The 16,461-nt window shown below is 40.4% G+C and overlaps 1 pseudogene; it reads right to left on the bottom strand.

Annotated features, from left to right (window-relative positions):
- Positions 1-309: 309 nt before the first annotated feature.
- The window catches only part of LOC149233394 (3-phosphoinositide-dependent protein kinase 2 pseudogene), a 50,632-nt pseudogene continuing 34,480 nt past the window's right edge, over positions 310-16,461 (bottom strand).

The raw sequence follows: 16,461 nt of genomic DNA, 5'->3' as shown, positions 1-16,461 counted from the left end.
CTACAACTGCGCCCTTAGGGCCCCCAACACAATCTGCTGCTCTGACATGGCTTCCTAGAGTGCTTCCTTGGTGACCCCGCGAACCATGTCGCTGATGTCGTAGAGGTAGCCTTCTATTAAAGTGATCAGGTCGATGGAAAATTTGGATGCCTTGACCTTTTTTCGTGGACCCGATCTCTTTATGGCATGCAACCATTTTAGCTGGGTGGAAGTCGTGCCCGGTTCCATGCCTTCTTCTGTGTCCTCTGCTCCCTGTCTTGTAGGCAAGTCCTAGCCCTCTTCATCCTGCTTTGTGGTGGCCCCCATTGCCTATGTTGCTGCTACTTCTTTGGCAGCCTTTGCCTTCTCTACGGTTGCCCTTGCTGCCTCGTGGAAAACCCTTACCTTTGTGGCCACCTGTTCATTGCACCTTTTCTGTTCCAACTTTGTGACCCATAGCTTGGATTCATCCTTTTGCTTCTGTGCTGCTATTTTATCCAGCTCTGCCAGATCCGGGGTGCACCACTCGAGAGGCCATGATTCTAGCACTAAAAAGATCACATCATTAATGGCGATGAAGGGTAGCTTGGTCCATTGTTGTGCCGGGTCCTTACGCTCCTTTATGTACACATTATGCATGTATGCCTTGAAGTCTACAAAGCTCCGTAGACTATTGTACACTATGGGGGACAGGCACGGCCATCTGTTGATCCACATATGGATACTCACCTCCATGAGCACCCAGAAGATATTTGTTTCATGAATCTACTTTATGTCCTTGGTGGCCTAGCACAACACGTACTTTGTGGCCTCTCGTAAGTCCTGTTCAATACTATGGAATTGACTATCCTCAGGCAGTTCCCTTGTTACCAGTAAAATAGACAAGAGCAACCATGCGTAGTGGAAGGTCTTGCCCTGCTACTGGGCTTCCTTGCAGTTAGTTAGGAACTCTTCGTAGAGGAACTCGGCCCAGTTAAATTGGACCCCCTCTGCGCATTGTTTTTCCAGCGCAACTACCAGCACTGGTACCTCATCTCCACATCATTTTCTCATTACCTTCCCGGCCACGAGTTGGGTGGATATTTACACCCCTTTATCTTTAATGTTTCTAATTGTGTAACCCCTCTTTTGCTTCTCTAGTTTGTATTTTTTCTTCATGGCCTCTATGCACCAAATATCCACTTTTTCCTACTATTGTCACGGGGTCCTTTCCCTTACAGGGTAGCCGAGAAATCCTATGGATGAGATCCGTTGTGATGGGAATAGCCTCCTCCAGCCATAATAACCCATCATGCACTAGGCAAAGCAACTACGTGATGACGAAAATAGTGATAGATGCATGGTGAAAGTGTGGAATCCACAGCAGATGTAGTAATCCATCCTTCTCCACACCGCACAGTCATTTTCGCAGCTCTAGTGTTGTGACTGACCCCTTCGTGCTCTGCTTCATGAGGCTCTCCATCTCTAAGTGTGGGAACTTTTCACTGTCCATGAGGTCCCAATCTTCGAACTTCATTATGGGTACACACCCCAGGTGTGAGCCTTCAAATAGAATTCCATCGGGGAGGAGCGGGGTCTGGAGTACGCGCTTAGTGGCATCCAGGTCCTTGGGTATCTTATTTTTCCCTTTCCACGAAGGGACATACTTGGGAAATTTTGCTGCAAAGCACATCGGCTGGATGACCTATTCCATGTCTTCTTCTACCTCTATCTCATCGACGAGAGCCTGTAGGTCCTCCTCCTCATCATCTGTCTCAATGGTGACAGCCTTGCCCTTTTCTTCCATTGAAAGTTTACCGAACTACGGATTGTTGTGTGTGGAGCATGATTGTTCAGAGGTCTTTTATTTCAGTCAGATGTATACTCCAGGAATTTTGTACACCCCTCGACGTTGGGGGCTTCGCGAGGGCCGATCCCCCCCAGTTGGGGGGTCTGGGGGCCAGTGGTCCCCCGGCGGGGGTTCGGGGGTAGCGCCCCCAAAGCCAAAAATAGATGTAAGTTTTCCTTGTAAAAGTATAGTAATTTCTAGTCAATCTAGGCTGTTCATTAGGCAAATGATCTGATGGTAGAACTTATGTTTAGTTTAGGGTTTTTTTCCCTAGAAGGAAACTCCTCTCTTTGTATGAGGGCATTGTATTTGAGGCTGTGATATAGATGTGTATTCTCTGAGCGAGAAACAGAGAGGTGAGACTGTGAGAGAAAACAGAGGATATTTCAGTAGATTTGATGTAGGTTGTGTCTCTTCATTTTGCTAGATAATAGAAAGGAAGGACTGGTTGTTCCGGGTGGACGTAGCCCAAACTAGGTGAACCATGTATATCTGTGTCTCTCTTGTTTTATGCATTTTCTGTGTTTATATTTTTGCAATATTTTATGTGTTCCATTGCTCCATAATATATAACTTTCCAACAACTGGTCTGAGAGCTGAAGGTCCATTTGGCTAATAAACTCACAGGAAAGAAGTGTTCCTCATTCGAGTGGGAGCAATGGCAAAAGATGGTAAGTTTAGGGTCGAGAAATTTAACGACCAAAACTTCTCGCTATGGAAGATGCAGATGGAAGATTATTTGTAATATCTTTACTTACCATTAAGCGGAAAAACAAAGAAGCCGATGGCTATGACAGATGAAGAATGGAACCTTCTCGATAGAAAGGCACTTGGAACAATACGGTTGTGCCTCGCTGTGTCAATCGCCTTCAACATTTCGAAGGAAACAACGACAGAGGGTTTGATTTAGGTGTTGTCGAAACTATATGAAAAACCCTCGGCCTCAAACAAGGTATTTCTTATGAAACGGTTATTTAATATGAAGATGTCGGAAGGTGGATCTATTGCAGATCATTTAAATGATTTTAATAATGTTACAAGTCAATTAAGTTCTGTAGGGGTAAACTTTGAAGATGAAGTTAGATCTTTGTTATTCTTCTGCTCATTTCTAGAAAGTTGGAATGGTTTAGTAATGGCCATTAGTAACTCTGTCTTTGGATCTAGTACTTTAAAGTTTGATTATGTTTTCAGTGCTATCCTTAGTGAGGAAATGCGACAGAAAAGCTCCAGTGAGACATCGGGTAATGCTTTGAGTGCAGAGTCTAGGGGAAGAAAAATGGAAAAACGAAAGAGCTCAGGATATCACAGTAAATCAAGGAAAGGTAGATCCAAGTCCAGATCAGGGATAGTGTGGTGGAAATGCGAAAAGAAAGGACACCTAAAGAAAGACTGTAGATCTCGGAAGGGAAAAGAAGGAGATGCACAACAAGAAAACAATCGTGAAGCAAATGTGACAGGTGACGTGTTACAAGACGCTTTGATTCTTTCTTTCAAAAGTATTACTGATTCCTAGGTGAGAGATTCAAGGGCCTCATTCCATGCCACACCTGATAAGAAATAGTTTCATGACTATGTTCAAGGAGATTTTGGACAAGTTCATTTGGGTGATGGTGAACCCATAAAATTGTTGGAATGGGTAAGGTTCTTGTAAAATAGCAGAATGGAAACCAATGGCTACCAAAGGAGGTAAGGCATGTTCCAGATCTAAAGAAAAATCTGATTTCAACAGGGCAGTTAGGTGGTGAAGGTTGTGTGACAACTTTGACAGATAAAGCTTGGAAGGTCACCAAAGGAGCCCTGGTAATAGCAAAAGGCAAAAATGTTGGTACATTGTATTTATGCAATGGTATTTCTAACTCTGTTAATGCTTTAACTTCCAAAGGAGCAGATGCAAAATTATGGCATCATAGGCTCAGACACATGAGTGAAAAGGGGATGAAGATGCCTCACTCAAGGAATTTGTTGCCGGGTTTGAAGAATGTTGATTTGGACTTCTGTGAGAATTGTGTTTATGGAAAACAGAAGAGAGTCAGATTTCTCAGAGTTGGGAAAGAAAAGAAGAGCAAAAAATTAGAGCTTGTGCATACAGATGTATGGGGACCTACTCAGGTATCATCTCTCGATGGCTCTCATTATTATGTTACATTTATTGATGATGCAACTAGAAAAACTTGGATTTATTGTATTAATAATAAATCAGATGTATTTGATACTTTCAAGAAATGGAAAGCTTTGGTTGAGATTGAGACAGGAAAGAAATTGAAGTGTCTTAGATCAGACAATGGAGGTGAATATTGCAGCAAAGAGTTTGATAGGTACTATTCAGAGCATGGAATTCGCAGAGAGAAGACAGTTCCAAGAACACCACAAGAAAATGGTGTGTCAGAAAGGATGAACAAAACAATCATGGAGCGTGCAAGGTGCATGAGATTGCATGTAGGATTGCCTTTACAGTTTTGGGCAGATGTTGTAGATACTACTATTTATATAATAAATAGAGGGCCTTCAAGTTCCTTGGATGGTGGTGTTCCAAAGGAAGCATGGATAGGTAAAAAGGTAAACTACTCCTTTCTAAAGCCTTTTGGTTGTGAGGCCTTTGTCCATATTGATAAAGAAAATAGAATAAAGCTTGAGGCAAATTCAAAGAAATGTACCTTTATTGGATATGGTGTTAATGATTTTGGTTATCGCTTATATGATTACGAAAATCACACAATCATTAGGAGTAGAGATGTAATATTCAATGAAAAGGTCTTGTATAAGAATTAGTTGCAGGAAAAGAAGCAAGAAAAAGAAAACAAGGAATATGCAGTCCTTGACGAAATCACTGAAAAAGTAAAGGTGCCTGAAAATAATAATAATCAACAACCACAACAACAGCAACCACCACAACAGCAACAGGCACCCCAAACACCTGAAAATGGTGTTAGAAGATCTACCAGGATAAGTAGACCTCCTGAACGATACTCTCCTTCATTATTATATTTATTTTTGACTGATTATGGTGAACCAAAATGTTATGAAGAAGCAATGCAGGTTGAAAGCAAGAAGAAGTGGGAGGTAGCCATGGAAGAAGAGATGGACTCCTTAATGCATAACCAGACTTGGGACTTAGTCAGGTTGCCTGCAAGAAAAACTACATTGAAGAATAAATGGGTTTACAGGCTGAAGGAAGAAGATGGAGGAAAACAGAGGTACAAAGCTAGACTTGTGGCGAAGGGGTTTGCACAGAAGAAAGGTATTGATTTTGATGAAATATTTTCTCCTGTTGTTAAAATGACTTCAATCAAAACTATTTCAAGTCTAGTAGCAGCTGAAGATTTGCATCTTGAGCAGTTAGATGTAAAGACAACCTTTCTCCATGGGGATTTGGAGGAAGAGATATATATGTAGCAGCCACAAGGACATGAGGTGAAAGGGAAGGAGAAACTAGTGTGCAGGTTGAAGAAGAGCTTGTATGGCTTAAAATAGGCTCCAAGGCAGTGGTATCTAAAATTTGACAAGTTTATGTCTAAACAAGGTTATACTAGATGTCGCTTTGATCATTGTGTTTATTTGAAAAAGCAAAATGATGGCAGCTATATTATATTGTTATTATATGTAGATGACATGCTTGTTGCAGGGTCTAACATGCAGGAAATAAATGTGGTCAAAATAAAATTGGAAAATTCATTTGCAATGAAGGATTTGGGAGCTACAAAACAAATCCTTGGTATGAGAATCACTAGAGACAGGAAAAATCACAAATTAACATTGTCTCAGAATGAGTACATACAAAAGGTGTTGAAAAGATTTAATATGCACAATGAAAAACTAGTTGGTACACCTTTTGCTAGCCATTTCAAACTTAGTAAGGAAATGTGCCCAAAAACCCAAGAAGACATGGATTATATGTCTAAAGTTCCATATGCATTAGTAGTTGGAAGCTTAATGTATGTAATGGTCTGCACAAGGACTGATATTGCACATGCAGTGGGAGTTTTAAGCAGGTACATGAAAAATCCAGGAAAGGAACATTGGATGGCAGTGAAATGGATTCTCAAATATTTGAAAGGTACCACGCATTATGCTTTGGTGGTTCAAACATTTCTATACAGGGATATGTTGATGTAGATATGGCAGGTGACAAAGATAACAGGAGGAGCACTACAGGATATGTATTTACTGTTGGTGGAATGGATGTCAGTTGGGTTTCAAAAATCCAAAGTGTTGTTGCGCTTTCAACAACAGAAGCAGAGTATGTTGCTACTACAGAGGCTAGTAAAGAAATGATTTGGTTACAAAGGTTTATGGGTGAATTAGGTAAGGAGCATGATATGGGCACATTATACAGTGATAGCCAAAGTGCCATTCATCTTGCAAAGAACTTAGCATTTCATTCTAGGACTAAACACATACAGCTCAAGTACCATTTCATACGATCAGTGTTGGAAGATGGAGAGTTGAAGCTGGAAAAGATACACACTAGCCAGAATCCTGCAGACATGCTAACCAAAGTTGTAACCAGGGAGAAACTGAGAACATGCTTAGTTTCAATAGGTATTTAGGGATGATGATGAAGATGAGAAATAGCCAGGTCCAAAGAGGAGTCATTGTCCAGGAAATGAAGCAGCGGTGGAGTTGCTACAATTATTCTCCAAGTGGGAGATTGTTGTGTGTGGAGCATGATTGTTCAGAGGTCTTTTGTTTCAGTCGGATGTATACCCCAGGAAGTTTTTACACCCCTCCATGTGGGGGGGACTTGCCCCCCCGTGGGGGTCTGGGGGGGCTAATTTCCCCCAGCTGGGGGGTTCGGGGGCCAGCGGGGGTTTGGGGGCAGCCCCCTGAAGCCAAAAATAGATGTAAATTTTCCTTGTAAAAGTATAGTAATTTCTAGTCAATCTGGGTCGTTCATTAGGCGGATGATCTGACTGTAGAACTTACGTTTAGTTTAGGGTTTTTTCCCTAGAAGGCAACCCCTCTCATTGTATCAGGGCATTGTATTTGAGGCCGTGATATAGATGTGTATTCTCTGAGCGAGAAACAAAGAGGTGAGACTGTAAGAGAAAATAGAGGATATTACAACGGATTTGTTGTAGGTTGTGTCTCTTCATTTTGCTGGATAATAGAAAGGAAGGACTAGCTGTTCGGGGTGGACGTAGCCCAAATTGGGTGAACCACGTATATCTGTGTCTCTCTTGTTTTATGTGTTTTCTGTGTTTATATTTCTGCAATATTTTATGTGTTCCATTGCTCCGTAATGTATAATTTTCTAACACGGATTCCTTGGGGACATGCAAACTGGTCCCACAGCCTGCTTATCCTTCTTGGGCCTCAGCATCCAAGGCGATTCCACGATTTCTGGCACAACCCTAGTGTCTTCGGGAACATCATGTACTGTGGGATTCTGCGCGGCCTCGTCGGTGGTTCCTTCTACAGAGCCCAAACCTCTTCAGGTAGTCATCATCCTGTTTGAGCTATCTATGGTCGTTTGCGAACTTTGAGGCTCACATCTTGCTCAGCGCTCAACACTCTGTGCTCTAATCAACTGCTCAAATCTCAAGTGAACGAGTGTTGTCTCGTGGTTAGCCCCTGGAGTTTTATAGCGCCTTCTGAATTCAAATTTGACCGTTCCCCCCAATTCTAAGCCATCAATTCTTTCTTGGTGGAAGATTGCCCCAAATCTTATCCTTAATTCATGTCTTAAATTCCTATTTGCCTCTCCCATTTTCCTTAAAATTGGACATCTTGTCATGAATAATGACACCAATGGTGACTTCCCAGCCTACCTGCGCGGTAGCGTAGCCCCCTGTCTGTGGGCACGACTATTTTGACCTACTTATTTTGTGTGAACCTCCCTCATCGCACAGCTCCTAAAAATAATATTTTATAGTCTCGTGCTCTCTTTCAACTATCTAGAGTGCTGAGACTATGCTCCCTAGAATTATTTAGGTGGTCGCACCACCCGTGTGAGACTTCAACTCACCTCCCAGTATATTCAGTGAAAACTCCTCAATTGCCTGTGCGACTGCCACCACTGCGCATTCTACTGTATGTAATGCGCTCCCCTAGTTACTATGTTTGGTGAGGTGCGGTCATAGCCATGGAAGTAGAGTCATAAAATCTCAGTGACAATCTTCTAATGCAGTGGTATGATCATCTGTATCTTGTTTTGTCATCCTTGGTTTATCGACGAGACATGATTGTGTGATCTTGTTTTCCAGCCTCTTGATTTCATCATCCATAAAACTGCTTTTCTTCCAAAATCGTACCCAGTCCTCTTCGAGTTCGCAAAGTCTAAGGTTCCCTCGCCATATGGCTTCCTGAATCCTTATATGTTTGACCTCATGTAGATGTGTGATTTCTTCCTCCTGGTCATCGTGCACTGTCACAACTGTGGGAGCCATTAAGCATGGATTCCTTTTTGTATTCTCTTCAAAAATTATGGTCTCTACTCTATTATGCACATTTGGAATCATCCTCGCATTCACAGTTTTTCACATGGTCCTATAGGATTGAACCGTTGGCACGTGCATGTCCCAATCAATTTGTTTCACCTGGTGAACCTTGTTCAGCACTCCACACACCCTATCAAAGGCTTCGTCATGGAGGATTGGTAGCACGCATCGCCTTTCCTACTGCTGCGATTTGTTCTGATTCTATATTCTGGGGGTGGTGTGCACTTGTGTGGACTGTACACCATATGTCTGTACCCATCAGGAAAGGTGGGCACACAAGTTGTTTTGTCCTTGTTGATTGGCTGTCATCGGGAGCTGGGGTTTTCCAAAACATAGGCACATCATCCTTTTGCATCTGTATCAATCTTCGAAATTCCCTTGATACATAACCCAGCATCGTGCAAGTGTGGCACTCAGTGCCCACTTCAACGCATCAAATCATTGATGTTCTAGCACTGTGCTTTCAAATTTGCTTAGGAATTCATCCACCACTTACAATCCATCGTATTCTGGCATCTTCCTTGCCTCTATTTTCATGCAATACAATGATCTGATCATCATGTTGTAGTTCAGCATTGTTACTTTGTGCAGCTGATTCTGCCATTTCTCTACTTCTTCATCTGAATTTGAAGTGCAAGAGCTTTTGCACTCCCACGAAATTCTTCCATCTACAGTCAGCTTCACCCAATCCTTTTCTCGCATAGTTATCTTGTAAATACAATCAAGATCATCATCACTATCATCGTCGTGCACTGGTTCAGTGTATCATGCTCCTTCGGCTGGATCTAGCGGTACTACCAAGCGTAGTGAATTTTTCTCAAATATCATTTTGCACTTCTTTAGATTTATGACTCCGTTCATGTCAGTGGCCCAGCCTATTCCTAGTAGTGCAGGATAGGGGTTACGATCATTGACAATCTCTATCACTTCATAATCCGCCTGCGTGCTTGCACCTTCAATATCAACTGTTACCCCTTGAAATCTTCCCATGGTAAAAATGTTCTATTGGTTTGCCATTCATAACTGAATAGTGGAACATTGTAACGCGAGTATGCCTATTCATTCCCATGTTTTCTTTGGTAGTACATTTGTGTCTGAACCGAGATCTAGGATTACTTGATCCATTTCATACTCGCCAATTTGCGCAATCAACCTCATTCCCCTTCCTGTGTGCAATGCATGCTTTCCAAGTTTCCGAACCACACGTAGTTCTCCTGAGCCCGCACACCTAGTGATAAGTTCTTGTAGTCCTTTGACTGCCTTGTTGTCATGTAGCAGTTGGATGCATGTCTCCAGAAAGGTAGTGAGCATTGAAGGATCCATCCCTGGATCTATTTGATCCTTACTACTTGAAGTTGAGACATCCGTGAAGCTCTTCTTAGCTTCCATGAATGTCTCCTTCGTGCATTTTAAATCAAATTTGGGTTCCTTTATAGGAGCCTTTCGAACCCACGCACTTTCTTCTGGTTTCTTCCCTTTATAATTTACCATGTTCATACCGCTCCTGAGCATCATGTTTATATTCGGGTCTTCTTTGCGTGGCTCAGATTTCATCATCTGTAAATTCTGAGTTGGAGGGGCTGGAGTACCCCCTTTTCTGCATCCTTTCTATCATCCAAGGGCAGTATTCTGCCTCATGATCAAACTGAGTACAATACCAACATGATGTCCTTGTCGGGTTTGTACAATCGCAGGCATAGTGCCCTGGCCCTCTGCAATTGTAACAAATTAGCTGTTTGCGACCCCTTCCTGGTCCCATTTCGCCTCGACCTCGACTGTGCCCCTAAAATCCTTTACACACCATCCTTGCATTTGGGTCAAGGGCTCATGTTTCAATCTGCACCCTATAGGCAGGAGTCTGATCCATCATTAGTTCGTAGCTTTGGTAGGTGTGTTGATCATCACCTACTGACCTACAGAGATTACAAAACAATTGTTAGGGTGTCTGCATATATTTTGCAACAGATGACAATTATCCATGGTGTGTTTTCCACCTATCTGACAGATCATGCACCATAGTGTAGAAGTCGCGCTTGGCCTTGTCTGTGCCTTCAGTCTTAACGGCATCGACCCTACTCCTACCAAGTAGTTTGCGAACACTAGATAGTGGTCTTTGTCGTGCCCTTGGCCTTTGCATTTTATGCACCATACTTCCTCGCGCACCTCCGAGCGAGGTGTCCTATCCTATTTCAAACTTTGCATTTCTAGACACAAATTCTGTAGTTGCGCGCAGATTTTTTGGAATCCGAACCTAGGGTATTGTATAGGGGTCTCATGTAATCTCATTGCCATCTCCAATGTTTCGGCCTAGGTAGAGAGATTTTGCTGTGATAGTGTTGTCCCTAAGTGTGGCATAAGTGAGGCCATAAACCATGTGCGATGTTGTCCATCTGTCAACATCATATTGGCTTCGGGAATCATACTCTTCAACCTTTGGTCCAGATCCCAGGGGGTCTCACCCGGGAGCATAGTGATCTCCTTAAACCTAATGATTGATTGTGTTTCTGATTTTGGCCTGCTAAATTCCCTATTCAGTGCAGCCTGGATCTCTATGATTCCTACGTTTGGGTGGTCATTAGAATGCTTTATATACCATGTTAATGCATGATCTTGCAGTGTGCTTACCAGTGTAGCCTTTTTAATATTGTCATCCACGACGCCTTGTGCTTCCCATACGGCTCTTACCACAAACCAGAATTGGTCTAGATCTTCATTTCCCACTCCTCTGAATACCGGTAGTTTGATCGCACTCACCATACATAACTGTGGTGGTGGCAGAGGTGGTTTTGGTGGAGATGGAGGTGAGGAGGGTGAGATGGGTGGCGGTGTGGGTGGAGGTGGTAAATGCAGAATATGCCGCCTTATGAAACTGACCGTGCTTCTCGGAGAAACTTTCGTGAGCTCTTCCTCGCTTTCCCGTGAAGGTGGAATTAAGGGATTGTTTTCCACCTCTTCACTACTTCTACTTCTGTAGATCTTCCCATTCCGCATAGTCCCAAACATTAATTTATTCGCATAACCCGCTTTTCACACAATAGCATCTTATTCTAAGTGTTCAAAGATTTAATATACATACCTCACGGTCCCTTGAGAAAATGTCACTCCACCTCACTATAGCTGGTGGTCATGTCTATCACAAAATCAGTGATAAATCATCTTATTATTCAGTCGAGTCGATGGTCCATAGCTTGTGTTATCTTATCTCCTGATGCTTCTAGTCTACACACTAATTTTGGAGTCCACACTATTGGTTTGTCAAGAATACACTTTCCCTAGCTGTCTGCTAACTTTGCAATCCACTCATATAGTTCAGAAGGAAAGGATGCAAAGAAAATTTTGTGGATTTCCATATATAAGTAGCGCTCTAACCACTGTTCCTTAGATACTCATGGATTTCTATTTTCCTGTGCCACGAACTCGTGAATCTTCTTTTCCAACCACTCTTCAATTTCTTTATTTGTTTGATTCCAGTGGCACAACATCAAACATCCCTTATGCAGATCCCGGTCCCAGCGATGGAACCATTTATTGGCTTGTATGGGCCTGACCTAGGTTCACAGGTGATTTAGCCAAGCAACTCCCGGTACTACTGGCCCTTTCAGTAATAGTCTATGGAGCGCGGACTGAGGTCTCACCCGAAGTAGTATGGGAGGGTGCTAGAACCAGGTTTTTGCACCGTGGGGATGTCTGATGAGCTTCTGGAGGACCACGGTTTGACCCTTCACACATGTCTCTACACACACTTGCTATCCCTTTACAACCTGCAAGGCTGCTTCCGCGTAGCCCTACTCAATGCGAAACCCATATAATACCCAAGTCCCTCGCTATTCAATCTATTATTATCCGATTACTTAACTTGTTTATGTAAGACTAATGATTATTACAACATATTCAACAATCATATCAGTGCGCACAATAAATAAAATAGTATAAACATAAAGAAAGCAATGCACAACATATACACATAAATAGGAATCAACTTCTCTTTATTATTCCTCGATCCAGATTATAGACTCGACACCGCCCTGCGTACTCAGCTGCAAGGGTCCACGCACTCAGCTGCGAACTCTACTAGGCCTTTGTGCACTCAGCTGCAGAGCCTCTTCCTACTACTATGACTGAATACACTTAGACTCCTACCCTATGCTCGAATCATTCATATTCTTCTCTCTTCTTCACTAGCTATCTTTACAACTTAGAGCGTCGCTTTATTTATACGATCCCACGGTCCGTGGACCATGGGTATGCCGACATGACTTTACGTTATATTATAGTACTTTAGGGCAGACAACCCTATGAATTAACCTATACTTTGCGCTCCGTGCCTGCAATTCACGGAGTTTTACAAAACCTTTGACTGAAACTTGGGCTTTAAGCCCCAAAACATGTTGTGGGGGTATTCCATGCCCAACACTACAATGCTGCCTTCACGCAGCCCTACTCGGGGCTCGATCCGTGTTATTACCCAATTCTTTACTATTAACCCTATGTTACTCAATCACTTAGCTTATCTATATCTGTCTAGTTATATTTAACAGTGTTTAGTATTCATATAAGTGCGTGTGATACAGAAAACAATATAATTAAACAAGAAATAGCACAAGAAAAGATACACAAGATTTGGAATCAAACTTCTCTTTATTATTCTTCTTCCTTCGTTACAAACTCGACTCCACCCTATGCACTCAGTTGCAGACTATACTAGGCCTCCGCGCACTCAGCTATAGAGCCTCTTCCTACTACTACGACCCAAAGCACTTAGACCTTTACTCTATGCTCGCTATCTTGTAGACTCCATTCTTTGGCTACTTGCTTCTTTGATACTTTACAACTTAGAACTTTTCTCTATTTATATAATCCCATCGTCCACAGGTAGGTTGACACTACATTCAGAGCTTAGGGTAGACAACCCTATGACTCTATCATACAATTTGCACTTCGCACTTGCAATTCGCAGAGTCTTTACAACAATAGTACTCAAACCTTGGGCTCGGAGCCCCAAAACATGCTGTGGGGGGGATTCCATGCCCAACAATGAATTTTTGAGAGGATTGGAGTCCTCATTTTGACCAAGTTGGAGCTTATATTTGTTGAGAGGATTAGAGTCCTCAGTTTGATGAAGTTGGTGCTTGGATTTGTTCAAGGTTGGAGCCTTGAAAAGGTCAGAGATTTTTTTGTACAAGTTGGAGTTTGATTTCTATAAAAGGAGTATTGGAGTCCTCATTATATTCATCAACCAGATTATTTTTTTGTTTCATTTCTTATGTTCTGGTTTTACTTGTGATAAAAATATGAACTGACATAATATAACAATTGACTGAAATTTTGATTCACCCCCCTCCTTAGTATTTCTAACATGTTCATTATATTAACATGTTTGCATTATTAAAGAACATGCACATTATTGAAACAAATGCATTTTATTTTAATGTACAAGTGGTTCTAAATTCAAAAACATTTGGTGGGATCACCTTTTTCCAGCGACATGGTGGACAAGGTGGAAACTTTGATTTTAGGTTCAGATTGAAAAAGTTCCTGGTTTGGTTTGTGTAAACCCAAACACATCCATTTTTACACCTTCATAATTTTCAATTGTGTTATGTATATACTACAAGCATTTGTTGAAAATTAAACAATGCACACTTATATAGATCTATGTGGAGATTATATATATATATATATATATATATATATATATATATATATATGAGATTTTTTTTTAGACATATATCTAATTCCTAAAAAAACATGGGTCCATTATTTCCACTATAACAATTGATTGGTTGACCTATCTCAAAATCGGAAAAGAATCCACTAAGACCTACACACCAACAAAGAAAATTATTATGATTATGTTAAGACCACCATAGTGGGGCCTAAACATTGACCTTGCCATTTCATGGTTTCAGTGTGTATATATATATACAAATATATATATATATATATATATATATATATATATATATATATATATATATATATATATATATATATACCTATTATTGAGATTCTCAATCTCCAAAATTTTTATAGTAGATTAAGGTATTGCATAGAATTGCATAAAGAGATTCAAAGGCTATAAAAAAATGAGAAAAAAAATCTGTTGGCATGAATTTTAAATATAAATGAATGTAAATAGTTAAACAAATTGTTATCAAATAATTCATTCATATTCATAAATGTTTTATCTAGACAAATAAATATTTAACCAAAGATATACTAATATGAATTTGTCCTTGTACTATTATAATTTTGCATCTATATTGCTATAGCCTTTTACCAACATTGAGTCCATAGGAGAGACCTTCCATTTGTTGACTTTGATGCATAGCCTTTCCTCTTTTTTTTCCTTTTTTTTTTCCACTTTTGCAGTAGAGATGCTATCACACACTGACATACTACGTCCAAAACCTATTTTACAGTCTACATTCTAGGTCCTTGGACACAAGCTTACCTTTTATAATCTACGTAACTATTTAAATTTCTAGCTTTTGTCAATCCTAAGGGGATGAGCTAAACTTACTTGTCTCTGAGTTGAATAGGGGTTAATTATTGTAGAATTCAATGTCTCATATGGGAAACAGTCCAACAAGAACATGTTGAGGCCTCGAAAATTGTTGCCTCAACATGGGGGAAAACCACCCGGTCTGGACCTTGATTGGCAGCTCCTTTTCTGTTTGGAGTAGTGGCTCCGACTGGGGATAATGGGACCAATTTACCAATCTGTTTAATGCTTATGCTAAATGGAGTGATGTGTGATGTTTTAGAGTAATGTTTAAGCTAACGGTAATCTAGTCTAAACTAATCAATAAGAAATGCATTTAACTTCTAATTTCTAGAAGCTATCTAATCACCATATACCTGGGATAAAATTGATCTATGCGATCTACAATAATTTCTAAAAGCAATTTGTAATAAAGATCATTCAATTACGCTTAGAAGTGAATCCGTTTTAACAATAATCATTTCATATAAAAAGTTAGTCGAAACGATTGTGAGAAATATATCGCATAAAGAGTTATTCATATATTCAACATAAATAAAGATCATCATCATACAGAAGTGTAATAATGAAAATTGAAATTCAAACTTTCATACATAAATAATTCGGAAAGAAATGATTGCTTAATACACAAGTACGAAGGATTACGAGATAAAAGTACCATTTATAATACGTCCTGCTCATGTGTTTCAGCAATATTGATCTATCTTAAATCCATTCAACATCATCTAAGATTACAAAAGTGCAATTTCAGTAGAATATGCTAAGTTAGATAAAATAAATCATGTTCCATCTATTTCACCAGAACTTCCTCAATGGGACAGAAGTGCATGTTTTGAAGAGAGTTTCTGATAAAATTCTAGACCCCTCTCTATATGCATGAGAGGGATTTAAATACTAAAACTATAAAACTAAAAATAGATTATTACAAAAATAGTTGAGGAGGTTTAAACGACTTGCCTCAATTTATGCAAAATTAAAATCAAAATTAAAGTAAACAGGATGACTAACTATGTTGCATTCAATCCTTCAGATGGCAGATATCCACCATAGGCTTCAGTTGTGTAGGCCGGCCGACTTCAGCTTTCAACTGTCCATCGAATATGGCATCGGTTAGTGCTGGCGACATTTCCACAGCAGAAGTGGTTAGGCATCGTAGGCTCATCCATTGGCTATGAGGCTTGACCAAATGTTGCCAATATACCTCCCAGTCTAACATGGTTGTTTTCTTTATCACTTCTACTTTTTCCTCCGCTGCCTGTTTCAATTGTTGTTTGAGTTGTTTCGCATTTGGAAGGAACCCTTGAATGGACTCTGCAACTACATTGGCACCATGAAAATTATCATTGATATTTTCTATGATAATGTTTGCTACTATCGTCATGCACTTTGTTTCCTTTTCTGCTTCTTTAAGCCAACAATCCTAGCTTGCAAACATAATTTCCTTATGTGATTCTTCTAGATTGGGCAGGTCATCCTTTCTCCCCTCCTCTGTATTTTTCCAGGTGATGTGATCAGAGACATTTTTAAATATCCCATCATATTAAAATTGCATTTCTACAACTTAACTCGTCAATTTATCACTTGTTTTGCAATAATATTTCCAGTGTGAAATCTTCTGGCACAATAATTCTTTCTGATGCGTCAACTGGGAATTAAGTCCAAGTGCTTCGGTAATAAATTGATCCATCTTTTGATCATATTTATGAAGATCA

Source organism: Pinus tabuliformis, chromosome J, assembly GCF_031772625.1.
Source record: "Pinus tabuliformis cultivar Carrire ecotype Pingquan chromosome J, CPIR1, whole genome shotgun sequence".
Lineage (NCBI taxonomy): Eukaryota > Viridiplantae > Streptophyta > Pinopsida > Pinales > Pinaceae > Pinus > Pinus tabuliformis.
Note: the sequence above shows the minus strand (reverse complement) of the source record. Positions and strands in the feature narration are given on the sequence as shown.